Consider the following 21,026-nt stretch of genomic DNA (forward strand, 5'->3'; position numbering starts at 1 on the left):
GAGTCTCAGGACCTCATAAAATTCTAGTTATGCCACCTACTCGTGGCCCTAAATGAATCTCTTCCTGATTTCGAGCACCACTAACTGGGCTAGTAGATGGAGACAGTGCACAATTCACCAGCTGGCTGTAAAGCATAAATATAAGACTACAAACCTAAGTGCTCAGGAGACTAGCCACCTAATATATTTATACTCTAGTGTGTATTGAATTTGAATGTCTTGAGGCAATTTATTCCAGTTTAATGAAACTAATTTGTGGAGGAAAATGTTCATATTGAATCCAAACTTTACTCAGTTACCTTTTACTCTTTAATACAAATTCTACTCTCAGAACCAGAGCACAATATCTCTCTGTAGAGTCAGAAAAGTAAATTAAATATTTTTTTTCCTTCCTTGGCATTCAGTTTGTATATTTTTCGGCTAGTTGTTTAATTTGATGCTTCTCTGATTAGTAAAGAGACCAAGTCAGTTTAACTGGATCACAGGGGAGTAGGAAGGGAAAGTAGGGATGACTAGGATTTTTTACAGGGAGGTTGCTATACTGAAATTATACTTTTAAAAATCTGGAAGCATCTGTGGGGAAAAAAGAAAAAAAAAATCAAAGGCCTTATACAGGAACGAACATAAACTGGAGAGTCCAGGAGGAAGAAATTGAGAGAAATTGATATGCTGTGATGGGAGGATGACAGATAAAATCCCAGAGATGTTTGTCAATATTACCATTGACATTTCCTCTTTAAATACCCTAATAAAACAGATAACTTTTCTTAGCCCCAAAGTACCACCCATTTAAAATATTGTAGTAAATTGAAACAAATAAATAGAATAAGTTAAATGTGACTTAAAATCCTATCATTTAGAAAGAATCACTATTAGCTTTTTGCAGCCTTTTAGCCTATATATATATATATTTTTTTTTTTTAATTCACAAAGTGCAATTTGTTTTCTATAGTCTCATTTGTAGCCCAATTTTTGTACTTCAAAACTGATAAAAATTAAATATCTTTACATGCAGAAACATATTTAACTTTGTAACAGGGTTTGGTGTATATTATCAGTACCTTTGTAAATGGTACCATCTTACTAGAAGGTAATTTGTTAGAAGCTTAAAGTGAATTAGCACTTTGATGTCAGTGTGGTATTATTTGTGCTTTAATTTGCATTTCTTTGATGAGGATTTCAAAAACCATATTTTCCATATTTACATTGGCTATTTCCATTTACTATTTTTTTTGCCTTTTATTTTATTATTTTAATTAATTTGTTTATTTTAATTGGAAGCTAATTACTTTAAAATAATTTTTGCCATACATTGACATGAATCAGCCATGGTTGTACATGTGTCCCCCATCCTGAAACCCCTCCCACCTCCCTCCCTGTCCCATCCCTCAGGGTTGTCCCAGTGCCCCGGTTTTGAGTGCCCTGTTTCATGCATCAAACTTGGACTGGTGATCTATTTCACATACGATAATATACATATGATACATATGTATATCACATACACATATATCACATATGATACATATACATATGATAAATACATGCTATTCTCTCAAATCATCCCACCCTTGCCTTCCCCCACAGAGTCCAAAAGTCTGTTCTTTATATCTGTCTCTTTTGCTGTCTCACATATACAGTCATTGTTACCATCTTTCTAAATTCTATATACATGCATTAATATACTGTATTGGTGTTTTTTTTTTTTTTTCTGACTTACTTCACTCTGTGTAATAGGCTCCAGTTTCATCCACCTCACAAGAACTGATTCAAATGTATTCTTTTTAATGGCTGAGTAATACTCCATTGTGTATATGTACCACTGCTTTCTTATCCATTCATCTGCTGACGGACATCTAGGTTGCTTCCATGTCCTAGGTATTGTAAACAGTGCTGCAATGACCATTGGGATACATGTGTCTCTTTCAATTCTGGTTTCCTCGGTGTGTATGCCCAGCAGTGGGATTGCTGGGTCGTATGGCAGTTCTATTTCCAGTTTTTTAAGGAATCTCCACACTGTTCTCCCTAGTGGCTGTACTAGTTTGCATTCCCACCAACAGTGTAAGAGGGTTCCCTTTTCTCCACACCCTCTCCAGCATTTATTGTTTGTAGACTTTTTGATAGCAGCCATTACTATTTCTTGAATGGAATAGTTACACTCTTTACTCATTTTCCTGACTACATATCTATGAATCCTCATTTATTGGTAAGACAGATTTCACCTATTCACTAATCTAGTCCGTCATGTATTTTGGTGATTTGTAATTTACCTTTTTATTTTATAAGGTTGGATGATTATAGATTCCAATCACTTCTACTCTGATGAATTAATCTATGTTTTTTCTGTTATCAAAGAACCTAGGTTTGCAGGATTTTGAAAATTAAAGAAGATAGGAGAAAGGAAGGAAAGGAGGAAGGAAGGAAGGGAAATAGTAAAGAATAAATTTCAAGGCAGTAGTGACCAACGATTTGGCAGGCTTTAGTCCATGTCATTACAGAGAAGGGCACAGATTAGCAACTAAAATCATTACCACCAATGACCAACCATGTTTTATGTTATCATTTCTTGAAAGTGGCCCCTAAGATGTTGCAATCCAGACAGTTTTCATCATAAGACAAGAAAAAGATAAATTCCAGTTCAATCTCTTCCTGAAACCCAATACACACTTGAATGATTTGACTAAACCTTGAGTTCACTAAGTAGGTTAATTGAATTATGTGGTTTCATCCAATGAGAATTTCTATTCACTTGTCTCCAGAGGAGTTTGAATGTATCAGGCCCTTTCACCAGAGGTCAAATGGTGATAGCTTCTGGGATCAATTAGTGAGTTGTCTAATTAGATTTGATTAACCAGCTCTGAACCATGACTGATTCTTGTGTGAGCAATGCCTCTTCCGTGTATTAGCTTTGCTGACTAACTTGGTAACTTCTGATAGGCTGTATACAAAGGAAGGCTTTACCCATTTGCAGAGATTATGTCCCATGAAGAAGATGGAGAAAGCAGCAGCAAGTAAAATCTGTAATTTTCCGTTTTTTCAACATGCCTACAATTCATGGAAATACATTTGGGCACTCTTGTGTTGAGCATGATTATAATATTAGTACTAAACTCTTGTGAAAGTGAAAGTGTTAGTTGCTCATTCATGTCTGACTCTTTGTGACTATATGGACCATCAGGCTCTTCTGTCCATGGAATTCTCAAGACAAGAATACTGGAGTTGGTTGCTAGTTCCTCCTCCAGGCATCATTCCCTACCCAAGTCAAACTAGCATCTCTTATGTCTCCTGCATTGGCAGGCGGTTCTTTACCACTAGCACCACCTGGCAAGCCTCCAAACATTTGTGTGTGTGTGTGTGTGTGTGTGTATTAGTCACTCAGTTGTGTCCAACTCTTTGTGACCCCATGGACTGCAGCCCTCCAGGCTGTTCATGGGATTCTCTGGGCAAGAATACTGGAGTGAGTGGCAATTTCCTTCTCCAGGGGATCTTCCCTACCCAGCAATCAAGCCTAGGTCTCCTGCATTGCAGACAGATTCTTTACCATCTGAACCACCAGGGAAGCGATGCCCTATAAATCTTTTCTACTCGTGAGTTAGTAGAGGTAAAAGACCATAAGCACTGAAATCATATCAGTCCTGATTCAACCCTTGACTCTATCATTTACCCGTCCACTTTGCCAATCACAGCTCACTGCTTTCCTGAGTCTCACCACCTATAAACAAGCTCTAGAAAGTCCACTTCTCCTAATTCTGTTTCCCTGAATAAGACTAATGTTCAGGTAGTTAATAACAACCAACTTGAAAATGGTGACTGTTGCTCAGGGGTAACTTTGTCCCCTTGAGCGTACTACATCTATCCTCAGTGAACTCACAGGGAGCTTGAATGGAGTCATTTGGCTTCAGGGAAACCAACAGAGAATCATCGACCCTTGGCCTCTAGAGCACCAGTTAACGTTACCTCTGATATTGAACTGCCTCTGATTAATTCCATTGCCTTACGTCTTGTGTGTGTGTGTGCTTAGTAGCTCAGTTGTGTCTGACTCTTTGTGACACCATGGACTGCAGTCCACCAGGCTCCTCTGCCCACTGGATTTTCCAGACAAGAATACTGGAGTGTGTTGTAATTTCCTTCTTCAGGAGATCTTCCTTACTCAGAGATCAGACCTGAGTCTCCGGTGTCTCCTACATTGGAAGGCAGATTCTTTTACCACCGAGTCACCTGGGAAGCTCTTATGTCTTCCATGTAATAAATTCAGATGCCTGTCTTTACCTGGTATTCACTCTTTACTCTGGCTCTCCTTCCTCACCCTCTGTGTGCACAGTTTCTAAGTTCTATTGATTCAGTCTCCTAAAATCTCTGGAATCCACTTGTCTCCTTCATATTTCTCAGGACTCCCTCAGTTACAGATACCATTAAGCTTACTCATATTACTGCAACGGTCTTTTTCTTCTTCTACTTTAATTTTCATCCCATCACATCCATTTTTATTTATAGACTAGTCAGTGAGATTTCGTCTGAAATAAGTACCCAGTGATGTCATTTTCTCTAAAATCCTTTAAGAGTTACCAGTTACACAGACAACAGAAATCTCGATAGCCTCACATAGGTGCAGACCTACCATGTGGTTCAGTGAACTTTAATTTTCCTGCAAACCCACCTTCATCTCTCACCATGTATGAACTCACATGTCTTAGAGTCCTTTACTGATCTATTGTTTCTAAGCCTTTATAGAGAATATCTACTAATCTGTGCAGGATTTTAAGATGACCTTCCAGGAAACATTCACCAGTTTCCACCACCTACAGTAGGCGTCTCTCCCCTGAGTTCCAATAACATGCAGTACACACCTCTATTTTGTCTTATACTGAAATGCAGTAATCGAAAATGTAATAAAATATCTTTCATCCCTTTGTCTCCGGCTGTATACAGTGTCTGCTTATATTGTGTTCAAAACAGTTCTACTTGTGACTCAATTAATGAATGACATTTTATTCCTTTTTTTCCCTTCCATTTCTCAAAGATCCTTAACTTACTCTTGTCTCATGCAGATGATGCTTATCTCTACATGTGCTTTATCTCCCCCATAGAATTGTGAAAGCCCAAGGAAAGGAGTCATGTTTGAACTTTTTATATAAATTTTTTGTTGAAGTGTTTGTAGGAATAATACAAGGAGAATTAATTTTGCATACTCTCCCCAGGTTTCTCTAGTTTTGCAAAACTAGTTTTTGGTATTCCTTATACTTTTTGGCACAATACATGACTTGTGTAGGGACTATGCAAATAATTGTTGACTGATTCACAGGTTATTGGACAGCTTCTGTATAGGTACCCCACTCAGGAGTGTCCATGAAACCTAGTGCCTAAGGAAAACACCATAGTGGATAGAATTTCAAAGAGCACATTAGATGAGCTACTTTGTCTGGACTGAGAGATGGCCAGAAATATGAATCTGCATTCATCTAAAGCAGCTGATCAGTATAACCTGCTTTACTACATGAGGCCCCATTCATCATGCTGTGGGTATGGGCGGGGGTTCTTTTCTAGAATAGACATGTATTCTGGTAATAGAATTATCATTCCTGGTCATAATGCCTCTTCCAGCAGGGCCATCTGTGGACTCAAAGAATGCCTCATTCATGGTCAAAATTGTGTACATAGCATTAAGTGAAGTGAAGTTGCTCAGTCGTGTCTGACTCTTTGCGACCCCCTGGACAGTAGCCAACGAGGCTCCTCCATCCATGGGATTTTCCAGGCAAGAATACTGGAGTGGGGTGCCATTTCCTTCTGCAGGGGATCTTCCCGACCCAGGGATGGAACCTGGGTCTCCCGCATTGTAGGCAGACACTTTATCATCTGAACCACCAGGAAGTTGCTTTACTTCTATTTACATAGCATTACTTCTAATCAAGAAATTCATCTCACAGCAAAGAAAATACAGCAAAGCTTTTGTCCATAGAATTAAGCATTTTGTGGTTGTTGTTGCTGTTGTTTGTTTTTTACTTCATACCTGGTCATTCAGAAGTATGGGTGTAGCGGGGAGATGGGGTTGACTTACTGAGGACTCAGTTATGATGTCAGTTTTGAGACAGAACTCTAAAAGAATTAAGTCCTATATTACACAGTGCTTAATATGCTTTGAAACAATTTGAACCATATTATAAGATGCTTAGTTCCTCATTGCTAAAGTAGGCGGGATTGGAAAAGGGATGTACTGGGGTGGCTCCTGTTGTTATTAGTCCAAAGAGCCCACTCACTTCCCTTGTGGCTCAGCTGGTAAAGAATCTGCCTGCCATGTGAGAGACCTGGGTTCAGTCCCCGGGTTGGGAAGATCCCCTGGAGAAGGGAACGGCTACCCATTCCAGTATTCTGGCCTGGAGAATTCCATGGACAGTCCATGGGGTCACAAAAAGTCAGACACAACTGAGTGACTTTCACTTTCAGCCCACTCACAGAATTTTCAGTTCCCATCCTGGCAACTCCAAACTCTGCTGGTTTGAAGACCTTAGCTCAAAAACAAGAAATGCTTCCAGTAGGACACATAACAATGATTCCAGTAAATGGAAAGTTGAGACAGACCTCTGGTCATTTGGTGATCCTGTCATTAAACCAAAAGGCAAAGAAAAAATTAAATAAAAGACAAGGAGGGGAGTTATTATTATGGGCTAGAGTGACTGATCCATATTATTAAGAGGAAACTGGACAGTTGCTCCACATACAGACAAGGAGAGCTGTGTCAGAGAGCCAGGGGATATTCTGAAATGATTAATATTTCCATTTCCAATAGTAGAAGTTAATGGAAAACTGCTAGGAACAAAATAAGATGACCATAAAATATTCAGACCCTTCAGAAATAAAGGTTTGGATCATTCTCTCAGTGCAGACCTTTAATCAGATGGGTTCCTGCTGACGGTAGTGGAAATATGGACTGGATAGTGGAGAAGAAAGCCATAGATATCAATGGTGACCTCAGAGGAAGCTGTAGAAACAAGAAGTGTAGGCAGCTTGCATGTTTTCTTTTTGTGTTGTGTGTTTATAATTATTCCTACATATTAATTTTTTCTTTCCCTTTTTATCCTTACAGTTTTGTATAAGTTTGTTGCAGATTAGGTTTCATAGCATCACTTAGTATCAGAATATTTAATGGGGCTGTGATTAATCTGAGGGGTAAATAATGTGGTCAGCAATTAATAGTTAACACAATGATTGTCAAGAGTGTGTGTCTTCTCGCTTCAGGGAAAATATGAGAGCTTGGACACTTGTTCAGAGGCTAGCAGCCTCTTGCGAGGTAAAAGCAGAATTGTTTTGCTTTAATATAGAAGTCCAAGACTGTGCAGAGGGGTATTTATGAATGCTGTGTGTCCCAAATGGTGGACTCTGCAGATAATTAACTTGCTGCCTCTCAGCTCCTAAACCACTCTGCTTTGCAATGCTTGTGATCTGAAGAACCAGACACTGCACACCGTGTTTTCCTTTGCCAGCTGGTTCTATGTTATGTTAGGGTCTGCCAGCAGCCAGTCCTGGGCACGCACTGCAAGGCTAGAAGGAACCACACAGTCCCCGTGCTTCTCTACAGTGGAAAGAGCAACTGCCTGCAGCGGTCCTTGGCACCATCACCAAAGAGGCGGGCTGCCCTTGGGGTCAGCTGATGGGGCCCACTGGGTAGTTTCTTCCAGAAACAGAGAGTGGTTCTCGATCATCAGTGCTCTACCTCACCGCGCTGGACAACGTGTTCCTGTGTCAGCCACACCCTCTTGTCATAGGGCTGACTATCAGCCTGGCATGGCCTCCTTCTCTGAGCTTTTACTTTTTCTCTTTTCCTTTTCCTATCCATAGGGGTGGAGGCCACTCCCCATTGTTAATAATTCTTTATTTCTTAGAATTCTTTTTTGCCCTTTTTAATTGGTTAAATATTGTTTTGAACTGAATGCATGTGTCTGGCCAAAATTCCTATGTGGAAGCTCTAAATTTCAGGCTGGCTGTATTTAGAATAAATTGGGTTTCCCTGGTGGCTTAGTGGTAAAGAATCCACCTGCCAATGCAGGAAATGGGGGTTCGATCCCTGGGTCAGGAAGATTCCCTGAAAGAGGAAATGGCAATCCACTCCAGTATTCTTACCTGGGAAATCCCATGGACAGAGGACCCTGGTTGGCTACAGTCCACAGGGTTGCAAAAAGTCAGACACGACTAAAGTGACTTAGAACACACTGCCTAATATCTGTGAGTTGTCTCCTACTCCTTACAGGAGACTTGGGGTGAATTACATTACCCATGTCTAGTGGTGGTGGGAAGAATTAGAATGCCAATAGGTATCTCAGGAAGCAGAACTCCATGCTTATGTCAGCTGGGATAAGTACCACTTACAATTGGTAGCCCCCTGATGACTAAATGGACTTGTCATGGAATTGGTTGCCAATGATCGTGTGACAGTGGCAAGATTTCAAACAGGATCTTGAATGGGAGAAAACAAGGAGATGGACTTGATTTGGATGAAGAGCACAAAGCCATGCTGTATACAGTGTCTGAAACTTTCATTCAAAAGTGAAAATATGAATAGTTCTTTTTTCCTTATGGTCTACCCTTTTGCGATGTCTGGTCTGCTGAATGTCTGTGTGCTTTTCTTCATTCCATTCTGACACCAGTCATGTAGATTTTTCCTGGTCAGGTGATCCTAATGTCTGTTTGAAAATCAATCCACAATTGGAATAGTGGATCAAAGTATGAGTAGAATGGAAATAGGATCCATAGACCAGATTGCTCTAGGTTTTAAAAATTTGTCTCCTCTTATTGACTAACACCTTGAGAAAACTAGAATTCTGAATCTCTGTGTTCAAGATTGAAATGTTAATCTAGCGGAATATGTTCAGGAATCAGGTTACTTAACACAATTCCAGTCAGGATAGATGGAGGCTTCTGTTTCACCCATCTCTGTAGGGCTATAGAACACATGGAAATCCAGAGTTGGAGCCAAAGGTGTTAAAAATCAGAAAAAGTAAGAATCATACATGTGCCCCTTCTGAATCAGAGACGGGGACTCCTAATAAACTCTCTTTAAAAAGTAGATACACCAATGGCCTACTTAAGAGTCACACACAGTGCTAGGGATACTGATATGACAAGATACAATCCATTTTCCTTGTGCTCAAGAAAATAATACAACAGTGTATAATTCAGAATAAAATACTTGATTACATCAGCTTGAAAAGGGATATAATAGCATGTTGCAGAAAAGCAGATGTAGACTATGTCATTTGTTGTAGACATCTGTTATTTTTCGCCTGTCCAGTCTCTGTTTTTTTGTGTGTGTTTTTTTTTGTTTCCCCTTTCCTTCTTTTGGTAATAGTGCTCTGACTTCCTTTTGGGGAATGAACACCTCTTCCATTCTAGTCCAGATCTGTTGAATGCACTCATCCAAGCTCCTGGGAGGACATGTGATACAAGTTGAGCCGGTGAGAATTCATAGTAGACTTTATCTGAGTGTCAAAAAAGAGAAGCTTTCTCTCCGTGTGTCTGTCTCTGTCTCCCTCTTTTCTCTTTTGTTGTACTTAATACAGTTCTAAGGCCACTTCCTTAAGTGCTGATGGCCACTTTCACCACAATACACAAAGACCCTACATTCGCAGTGTGACTTCCACAGCCGAAAGCTGAGCAAGTAGTTGAAGAAAGAAAAACAAAGACTATATCTTTGGAACCCGTGGATCCAGGCACGACAAAAATCATATTTATCCCTGAAAATTTCAGTTGTGAGAGGTAATAGAGACATTTTTTTATTGGTTGCTTTACTTTCTGTTTGGCTTATTTATAACATTTTAATAAAAATGTATTACGATCAATACACAATGCAAACAGCAAAGACACTGTCTTCAAACCTATTTGTGCATCATAGCTAGCTAATAATAAAATATTCATCAGAATCTTATTCACACAGACTGACCTGAATATGGAACATCAGTGTCTCTCAGTTACCAAGCCTACACTTCAGTAGACCTTGTGAATTTATTTTCTCTCCATTGTTCCCTCTGACTTCTCTGGAAGAACGTGTACCAGTTAGCCTTTGGAAGAGATAAGACCTCTGGAACAGACCTGTGTAGCCTGATTATCCCAGTTGAGACCTCAAGCTTTTGAGAAAGTCATAGCAGGATTAGAAAAGCTGCTTGGCTGATCTGCATCTGCCCAAAGATAGATGAGTGAGCTTTGCCAAGCTTAATTTAGATCTGTAGAACTGCAATACTAACCCACAGATTCCTGAGAGGGGAAGAAAAGACTATTAATTTAAGCCCTAAATTCTGAGACGTTCTGTTATGCAGCAATAGCTAACTGGTGCACTCACACGTAGTCCCACACTTTGTATGAGTGACATATCTGGGACTTACAGTCCAGTCCTACGTCACCAGAGTCCATGGTCTTTTCTTACTACTGCCTTGGTTCTTCTCTGCTGAACCTTTTTATTCATGGATTTTATAAATATAATCCTTCTGAGGAGTATAGAAACCTGAGGTTTACTCTCATTTGCAGTAGAGATTACTCGATTTCTTTTCAAATCATTTTCTTAACCTCATCAACACTTGTCATTCGTGCTTAGCATAGCGAATGGTTCTGAGTTACCTTTGCAATTCAACTGCGCAGACCAGGGCCTGGCTTCTCTGAAATAAACCCACCTCCAGGAGAGTTTATCTGTCAGTAGAGGTTTACTACAAGTTTCTGAACTACAAGGAGCCATCCCTCTTCATAAACAACAGGGATGCTGCCTGCCTGCGCTCAATGAACCCATGGTCCCCTCAGAGTGCTCTTTAGGTTACCCACTATTCTTTGTAATTATTTGTGATTTAGAAGAAGATACGGGAAGAAGAGCAAGGAATGAAAAGTTTTGGAGTTCTTTTATTGTGCTAGAAATATGGCATACTCAGTCTATTTAAATATCAAAGAAATGGTATGAGGTATGAGTTATAGCTTGAAGATAAACTAACAGTTTAATAGAAGGTAAATATGTAAAATGCTCAGCTTGTACATACAGGAAGCTGGAATTTGAACCACATGAAGCTGGAATTTGAACCACAGTTTTTGTTTTTCACACGGACTGTGGTATAATAATCCAATTACTGGTATGATGAAATCTAACAGAATGAGCAGCTCACACTTCAAGGAGGTGTGTATTCCTTTCTCAGTCTAACTGCTAACAGTATTATGACCTAGGAATAACCCGATCTAGCCGTTTTTATCATTTAAGAGCAGAGGAACTGGCCCCCAATTTTTAGGTTCAAAACTAGATTATTTTAATAATCATAACAATAATTTCAAAAGGCATACTTTCACATGATTTCCAAATTTTATATAATTTATTTATTACCATTGGTGGGGGAGGGAAGGTCAGCACTGTTTAATTTTCCTTAGTGGTATTTTGCCACTGTCGTTCAAAACAATGTAGAATGATTATTCAGTGTTTCCCCAACAGACATAATCAGAAGGAAAAGGGGAGCATAGAGTCAAGATATCTTTCTCCAAATGCTTTTATTATTTGAAACATAATCTGTATCCCTAACTGGTGAGAATACCTGATGCCTGCTAAAAGACAAGCACTGATCCTGAGAATACTTTTGAGAAGTTTTTGTCCTGATATAATGAGATATTTTCCCAGGCTTTATTATTACTTAACGTTGCAAAATGTCGTGCTATATGAGAAGAAATTACAAAATCGTTTTTATCTGCACTCAGCTAGATGAACGCAGATTGATTTTCATTGTGATTTTAGCACTACTCTTTCTTTATTTTCTGATTTTGGTCTGCACTGCATGTGGAGCATGGGTTCAGGACTCCAACATGTGGGTTGAGAGCCAAGGCTCTCAGATCAGCTTCCATGACCCAGAACAAACAATTTCCTGCTCAGTAGAATGGGGCCAACTGTAAGACCTACTTGGAGGTGTTACAGCTAATGAGGTAGATAAATATTAAAGACTTGGTATACAGCAGATAGTACATGCTCTATTAAGTCTCCTTGTGTGTTTTTCTGGGGGCAAGAGTCAAGTGAACATGAATTTTGGACCCAAACTCTACCTTTTACTTTTCAGAGTGTCCACCACAACTCATGTCTCTGCTTTGAGTTCGCTGTCTTAATTTGCAATATGGTGTTAAGCTCTCCTCTACAGTCTTTCTGAGGATTAGTAACAATACATTATCATTCTGAATCTTAGCACTTGGCAGGCCCAAAGTACGTGCTTGAAAAAAAAGAAAAATGTAGCTCTTATAATTAGATCCCCCGGTGTGGCTATACCTTCATTTCTGAGTCTCGAGGCTACGAACCTAGAAGTTCCTCCTGTAGAGCAGTCTCACAAAGCATATTAGTGCAGCATTTAATTTTAAAATATAACTACACAAAGCGGCACGCTGAGATGACTGCCTTGCATTAGTCTTCAGAACAATTAAGCATAATGCTAAATCACGGTAAACTACGTTTCTGAATTGATCTACAGTGTCATGAATAACATCTGCATCTCCAGGGGAACAATTTACACTCTTCAGTAAAGTGCGACACATTAGTGAATAGATTCTCTCTCTCTCCTCATCTAACATTTCTTTGTTATTTGGCAAATCTTTCTTTTTTAGACTCATGCTGGCAGGAATCTTTGCTGACTACTACCTAAGTGGAGCTGGAGGTTTAGTCATTAAGTTATGTCTCTGGTGTCCCCATGGACTGTAGCGCGCCAACCATCTCCTTCTCCAGAGGAATCGTCCCAACCCAGGGATCAAACCTGGGTCTCCTGTATCGCAGGTGGATTCTTTACTGACTGAGCCACCAGGGAAGCCCCAGGACCTAAGGACTTTATTTCAAAAAGAAGGACCTGGGGAGTAGAGACACTAAGTCATCACCTGAGGGTTTCCTACATGGAAAATAGCAGAACTCAGCTCAGAACACAGGAGGCAGCACCCTGGGCAGTGTCCCCACCGGTACAGCACAGACTTCCCTGAAAACTGGAACCTCTGGATTGGACAGGAGCCAGGAAAGTGGTGTTTTCTTCTAGTCAATTCATGCATCCCTTCTGGGTTACCAACAATGACCATTGCTGCTAAGTCACTTCAGTCATATCCGACTCTATGCGACCCCAGACAAGGCAGCCCACCAGGCTCCCCCATCCCTGGGATTCTCCAGGCAAGAACACTGGAGTGGGTTGCCATTTCCTTCTCCAATGCATGAAAGTGAAAAATGAAAGTGAAGTCGCTCAGTCGTATCCGACCCTTCTCGACCCCATGGACTGCAACCTACCAGGCTCCCCTGTCCATGGGATTTTCCAGGCAAGAGTACTGGAGTTGGGTGCCATTGCCTTCTCCGAACAATGACCATTAGTCCTTTTTAAAAACTATCTGCATTGACCATAAATGTGACTCTCTGAGTGCTAAATTTCTAATATTAAGAGAAATGGGTGACTGTGTGTTGGGATCAGAAAGTTAACATGTACAGGAATAAATAGATCAAATTTCCTAAAATCACCTTCAGATGTCCAGGTTTTCATTTCCTAACTCTTGTTGTTAGCAGACTTGATGCATGCATGCTAAGTCACTCAGGCCTGTCCAACTCTTCACAACTCTGTGGACCATAGCCCACTAGGCTCCTCTGTCCATGGGGATTCTCCAGGCAACCCAGGAGTGGGTTGCCATGCATTCCTCCAGGGGATCTTCCTGACCCAGGCATTGAACCCACATCTCTTATGTTTCCTGCATTGGCAGTTGAGTCCTTTACCAATAGCACCACCTGGGCAGTGGGCTTTATCAGAAATCTTAAAAACAAATAGTTTTACATATGCAATATTTCTAAATTAGTTGAAGCCATGAAAAGTTTTATAGAAAAAAAAAGAATCAAAATACATAAAATACATACATTCATTATAAATTCAAACTACAGCTTTTTTCAGTGTAAGAATATTAAAACGTCTTTGGTGAGGTTTGTTCGGCTTTTTTGAGTTATTAGTTTCATCATATTTAAATTAGAGTCATTAAGAATCTAATATATATATACCTGGCACACTGCTAAGGACTTTATAAATGGTATCTTATTTAAATTATTTATCTCATCCAAAACAAGACAAAAAATATTTTAAAACTGTCCTTCTTATATCCAAGAGTGCTAAGTCGATTCAGTCATGTCCAACTCTTTGCGACACCATGGATGCTAGCCTGCCAAGCTCCTCTATCCATGGGATTTCCCAGGCAAGAATACTGGAGTAGGTTGCCATGCCCTCTTCCAGGGAATCTTCCCGACCCAGGGATCAAACTTGAGTCTTTTAAGTCTCCTATATTGACAGACAGGTTCTTTACCACTAGCACCACCAGGAAGCCCACTCCATTATTCTTGCCCGGAGAATCCCATAAACAGAGAGCTTGGTGGACTCTATTCCATAGGTTTGCAAAGAGTCAGACATGACTGAAGTGACTTAGCATGCACCCACAGTCAGTTCAGTTCGGTTCAGTTGCTCAGTCGTGTCCAACTCTTTGTGACCCCATGGACTGCAGCACACCAGGCCTCCCTGTCCATCATCAACTCCCAGAGTTCACTCAAACTCATGTCCATTGAGTCAGTGATGCCATCCAACCATCTCATCCTCTGTCATCCCCTTCTCCTCCTGCCTTCAATCTTTCCCAGTAGCAGGGTCTTTTCCAATGAGTCAGCTCTTCACATCAGGTGGCCAAAGGATTGGAGTTTCAGCTTCAGCATCAGTTCTTCCAATGAATATTCAGTAGTGATCTCCTTTAGGATGGAGTGGTTGGATCTCCTTGCAGTCCAAGGGGCTCTCAACTGTCTTCTCCAACACCACAGTTCAAAAGCATCAATTCTTCAGCACTCAGCTTTCTTTATAGTCCAACTCTCACATCCATACATGACCACTGGGAAAATGCACATAATGGTTCTACATAAATTTGATAAAAAGCCAGTGGTTTTCAAGCTTGAGCATGAATTAGAATCACCTGGAAAGTGAAATCACTCTGTCATGTCCAACTCTTTGGGGCCCCATGGACTGTAGCCTACCAGGCTCCTCTGTACATGGGATTTTCTAGGCAATAGTACTGGAGTAGATTGCCATTTCCTTCTCCAGGGGATCTTCCCAACCCAGGGATCAAACCCAGGTCTCCCACATTGTAGACAGACACTTTACCATCTGAGCCACCAGGGAAGCCCCTTGGAGGGTGGGTTAAAAATACAGCTTTTGTGACCCCACCCAGAGTCTCTGATTCTGTGGTATGTGAGTGGGGCCAGATAATTTGCATTTCTAAGGACATTCTGGTAGTGCTGATCCTGCTGGCCCTGGGCCCACACTTTCAGAACCACCGCAATAAGCCATAAGCTCTTCAAACTTAACAACAAATGAAAGAAAAGCTCATCTAATTCAGCTTACCAGCTAATATCAAGCATATTAATCTCTCAGAAACACACTTTCATCATCTGTAAACTAATATTTCACTTTGAATTTGTTCTAGATGGTTACCACATACTGTCACTTCTGAGACAATTATTAAATATTCCTTATCTTTCCTTCTTCTCTTCTGAAATCAAAAAGGCATATTTATGCCATGGACCATGTATGTATAAAAGTCTTCTTCGCAGTATGAAGTACTGGAAAAATCAAGGACTTGGAACCAGATTTAGGTGTAAATACTGTTTCTGTCTTTATTATTTCGGTCACATTACACGCTGTCCTTAAATCCTTTCCCCTCCTGTGAACTGGCTCATTTAGCACTTCTGTCAGCTTCAGCCAAATGGGTCTTTCCACCAGAACATCCCAGAGGTACCTCAAACTCGGTGCAAATACCTTCATTACCTCTCTAGACATACACACTCTTTCTCTCTTAAAGTCTTTTTTTAAACTTTTTATTTTGTGTTGGAGAGTAGCCGATAACAATGTTACTTTCAGGTGAACAGTGAGGAGACTCGGCCACTCATGCCTATATATCCATTCTCCCTCAAACTCCCCTCCCATCCAGGCTGCCACATAACATTGAGCAGAATTCCCTGTGCTATACAGTAGGGCCTTGTTGGTTATCCATTTTAAATATAGCAGTGTGTACATGTCCATCCCACTTAAGTCTTGATTTTGGTCAGTTCAGTTCAGTCACTCAGTCGTGTCCCACTCTTCGCCACCCCATGGACTGCAGCACGCCAGGCCTCCCTGTCGATCACCAACTCCCGGAGTTCACTCAAACTCATGTCCATTGAGTCGGTGATGCCATCCAACCGTTTCATCCTCTGTCATCCCCTTCTCCTCCCGCCTTCAATCTTTCCCTGTATCACGGTGTTTTCAAATAAGTCAGTTCTTCACATCAGGTAAGACTGCAACAAAATCCTTCAAAGCACCCAATCTAGAAATCTTGGGGTAACAGTTGGTTCTTTGTCTTTGGCTATGTACATCCAGCTGACCTTACAAAATTCTTTCTAAACCAATCAACTTATATTCTTTCCATTTTTGTTCATCTTTCCACTGTCTTTCTCTGAGTCCACTGCAAAAGCTGACAGAGTTGAAAGTTGTCACTGTTTTAGGGAAATGTAACATTTGACCTCTTTTATGTTTGGAGAGTCCTCTTATTCTTAAACTGAAAGCTCCAATAAGTCCTTCTCAGGATCTACTAGATGATGGTATGTGCATGCTCAGTCATGTCCCACTCTTTGCGACCCCATGGACTGTAGCCTGCCAGCCTCCTCTCCCCATAGGGTTTTCCCTGTAAGAATATTGGAGTGGGTTGCCATTTCCTCCTCCAGGGATTAGATGATCAGGAGCTAGGAACACCAGAAATCAGAGACCCGTCAACACTAACTCTGGTGATGACATGATGGCAATGCAATCGATTGTGGCCTAGAAGAACGACTATCCAGGTTCTAGTAGCAGATTTTATGCCCAGTATCAGAGATGGGCAAACTATAATTTATGTCCCCATTAATCTTGGCAGTGGTGTCTTTGTAGGCCCAGTTCTGCCATAAGAATAGGATGACCACCTCTAACCAGTTTGCCTGGAAGAAAGGGTGTCCCAGGACAGGAGACCTTAAGCTTTAAATTTAGGACAATGGTGGGTAAGTCAGGATGAGATCCTGAGAGTCCGTGAGGAAATCTTTGTTCCCGACTGCAGAGACTCAAGTCTAAGTCTCTGAACCTCCAGAAATAAGTTAGATCCTTCAGTTTCCTTTAATAAGTGCATCTCATTCTTAAATTTGCCAGACAGTTCATGTTGTTTTCAACTAACCCTGAAGCTGAAGCTCCAATCCTTGGGCCACGTGATGCGAAGAACTGACTCATTGGGAAAGACCCTGATGCTGGGAAAGATTGAAGGCAGGAGCAGAAGGGGATGACAGAGGATAAGCTGGTTGGATAGGATCACTGACTCAATGGACATGAGCCTGAGCAAACTTTGGGAGATGGTGACAGACAGGGAAGCCTGGCAGGCTCAAAGAGTCAGACAGGATGGAGCGACTGAACAACAGCAAATCCTGGCCGATATCACTTCTTAAATGATGTCTCAGCCTCCAGTCTTACTCAGCTGAAGTCCTTTCTGCTATCAGCACACACACACACACACACACACATATCCAGATTGCCCCATGTGCCTAAATCCATCAGACACCCTCCCCTACTTTACTGATTCCCATAAGCACCTCATGGGCTTCCCAGGTGGCGCCAGTGGTAAAGAATCTTCTTGCCAATGCAGGAGATGCAAGAAGTTTAGATTCGAGTCCTGGGTCAGGAAGATTCCCCTGGAGGAGGAAATGGCAAGCCACTCTAGTATTCTTACCTGGAAAATCTCATGGACAGAGGAGCCTGGCCAGCTACAGTCCATGGGGTCGCAAAGACAGGACACAACTGAGCCACTGAGCATGCAGAAGTGCCTCATAGCATCACCCAGGTGAGGATGGATGTCTGAGGCTTACCTTTACGTTCCCTTCTCCGAGCATAGAATGTTCCTCCTTTGTATGTATCTTAAAGTCTTGCTGATTGAAGAAGCTTGGTAAGATTTTCTGTTAAAGGGTGGAAAATGCTGCAACCAGATGTTTTTTGTTTCAGCTATTCATGAAGTTTTTCTCCCCCTGAATTTTACTCGTTTTGCTTGCATGCCTATTAAAATTTGAGAAGTTCCTACTCCAGCAATTTAACAAGTATACTCATTTTTACACCTGGACTCCTAATTCTGGCAGCACAGCAAGTGCTTGTAGTCTTAGCCTTAAATAAATAAATAACAAAGTAAAAGAGAGCCCATCCAGGACTTTGTATTGCTAGCTACAGGTTCACTTAGCAGCTTTTTCCTTGTAGGGTGCATTCTCCTATGGAAGACACACAATGCAAGAAATAGAGAGGAGACTAGAGCCTATTTGAAACTAAAAGAAGACAGATTCCTAAATAAATAAAAACAAGAAGACCTGAGCCTGGGAGCCAAATGATTCTTTAGATGAGAAAGAACCCTGCCGGTGAGGGATATTCGTGTCACAATAGTGCCTTAGGGTTCTGAGTGGTTTGATAGAATTACCATTTGGAGCCTGGCGATTCCATAGTCACACAACCCTTTTACACATCTCTAAGTCCAGGCTGACAATAACTTAATCAATAACAACATTTCTGCAAACATCAGGCCCTCCTTTGTGTTTTCAGGTCCAAGTTAATGGGTTTGCTGGGCTGTTTCTTGGCTATTAATTGGTTAATCAATACAATTGCTGAAGTAGATGGTCATATTTTATCTCTGTTGGGTATGCTTAAAATGTCTGCGATAGATTTTCAGTTCTTAAGTTTCACTTTTCTTTAAAGGAGCTATCGTTCTTCTAATGTAAAATGCCGCATTATGAAAAGAAATCACACTTTGGAGTCTAGACCCAGATTCTAAATGTATATATCTATTACTTACAGGGATAAATCTATGGGAAACTTTCTTAGTTTCATTAAGCTTCATTTTTTTCCACATTTGTAAATTGCTGATTATAGAAGAAGACTCAATAAAACAAACTTATTTAGATAAAGTTTACCCAGTTGGATAGAATCTAGTTTATACACAACAGCTATCTTTCCAGTATCCCTGATATATAAAGAATAAACTATGATTACAGTGGACTTTATTGAACAACTGCTATACAATTTGATTCCTTTCTCACCCCTTTCACTATCTCATGAGGTAACATGGTTGGAGGTAGAGAGATGAGTAATCCTGAGCAGGGGACACAGTCCAGTGGAAGAATCAGACAATTACAGTGCCTTGGGATTAGTGTAGAATATGCACAAGGAATATGGTAACAATCTTGCTTAGTCCACTCATGGAACCACAAGAAATTTAACAGTAAACACCAGTAAAGGCTGAACACTGAAGAATCGATGCTTTTGAACTGTGGTGTTGGAGAAGACTCTACAGAGTTCCTTGGGCTACAAGGAGATCAAACCAGTCAATCTTAAAAGAAATCAACCCTGAATACTCACTGGAAGGACTGATGGTAAAGCTGAAGCTCCACATTATTTGGCTACCTGATGCAAAGAGCCAACTCACCGGAAAAGACCCTGATGTTGGGAAAGACTTAGGGCAGGAGGAGAAGGGGACAACAGAGGATGAGATGCTTAGATGGTATTACTTACTGAATGACATGAGTTTGAGCAAACTCCAGGAGATAGTGAAAGACAGGGAAGCCTGGAGTGCTTCAGTCTATGGGGTCGCAAAACTAAGACAAAAATTAGTGACTGAACGACAACAATGCAAAAGGAACATGTTCCCATCCTTACTTAGTCCAACCATGAAGCCACAAGAAACTTAACGGTGAAGGGCCAGTTAAATGCAGTTACTGAAGAAGAAGAGGACAGGGATCTCACAGCCAGAAAAGTGTGAGGATGGCATTCAGGGAAGTAGAAGAACCATGTCCTGAGACAGGGCCCAGGCTTCAAAGTGTAAGAAAACCATAAAAAAGGGTGCAGGAAGGTGAATGGGAGGAAATTGAGACAAAAGAGAGTTTAGAGCCTTGTCAAATACATTCATTGTGTGAAACTTGTAATGGATACTTGCTGCATTTTGGCTTAGGAAACTTTTCTTTTTTATTAATTAATTTATTTATTTTTGGCTGTGCATGGGCACATTTCTCTAATTATGGCAAATGGGGGCTACTCTCTAGGTGTGGTACCTGAGCTTCTCATTGTGGTGGCTTCTGTTGTTGCAGAGCATGACCTCTGGAGCACACGGGCTCAGTAGTCATAGCTCACAGTAGCTGTGTACAGCAGCTTATCTGCCCTGGGCAAGTGGTATCTTCCAGGACCAGGGATCAAACCCATGTTCCCTGCATTGGCAGGCAGATTCTTAACCACTGGATCACCAGGGGAGTCCCAGGAGCCTTCTTTTCTTTCAGGAATAATTCTCTCTTCATTTAGGAAGTGTTTCCTTGTACTCTCCCCCTGTGCAGGCCAGTCAGAGCTGACCACTTCTCAATGATATCAGTCACTATACCTTGGATTGGTTTAGGAGGCATTGATAGGATTGCATACAACCTAAATCTGGCCAATCAATTCCCTTGAGAAATAGTAGAGTGGCGTGCTTAGGAACGAGTAATGGTGATTAGGACATGCAATCACTTCACTGAGAGTACAACATAGCCACAGTCATGTGCTAGGAAATTTACTCTGGAAGCAGGGATGCAGAGACTGGAGCCAAGGAAATGAGACTTCTAGAAGAGTCCAGCATCTATCAGTAAGGCAGTGATGAGGGCTTGCCCTGAAGCATTAGGTTAAGGACAGAAAGGAAGGAATGTGCTGGAGGTGGAATCAACAGACTGTGATGACTAGGTAGAAGACAGTGGGAAGATCTGCTAGAACCCACCTTCAGTAGATATTTAATATTATGAACTCTCTTCCTGTGCATGCCCGTCTCGTGAATCCTCCCACTGCATGCATACATACAGTCAGCTCTCATGTTAGCAGGATTCTGTATTATTAGAAACTCACGCCGAGGGGAGCTGTATCCTTGATTTGCCCCTTTCAAGCAGTGACAGGGAATTCTGTAACAGGACACAGTTCCATATGTACAAGTTTCTATTTACACAG

The sequence above is a fragment of the Bison bison genome, unplaced genomic scaffold (genome assembly GCF_000754665.1).
Source record: "Bison bison bison isolate TAMUID 2011002044 unplaced genomic scaffold, Bison_UMD1.0 scf7180017864036, whole genome shotgun sequence".
Taxonomy (NCBI): domain Eukaryota; kingdom Metazoa; phylum Chordata; class Mammalia; order Artiodactyla; family Bovidae; genus Bison; species Bison bison.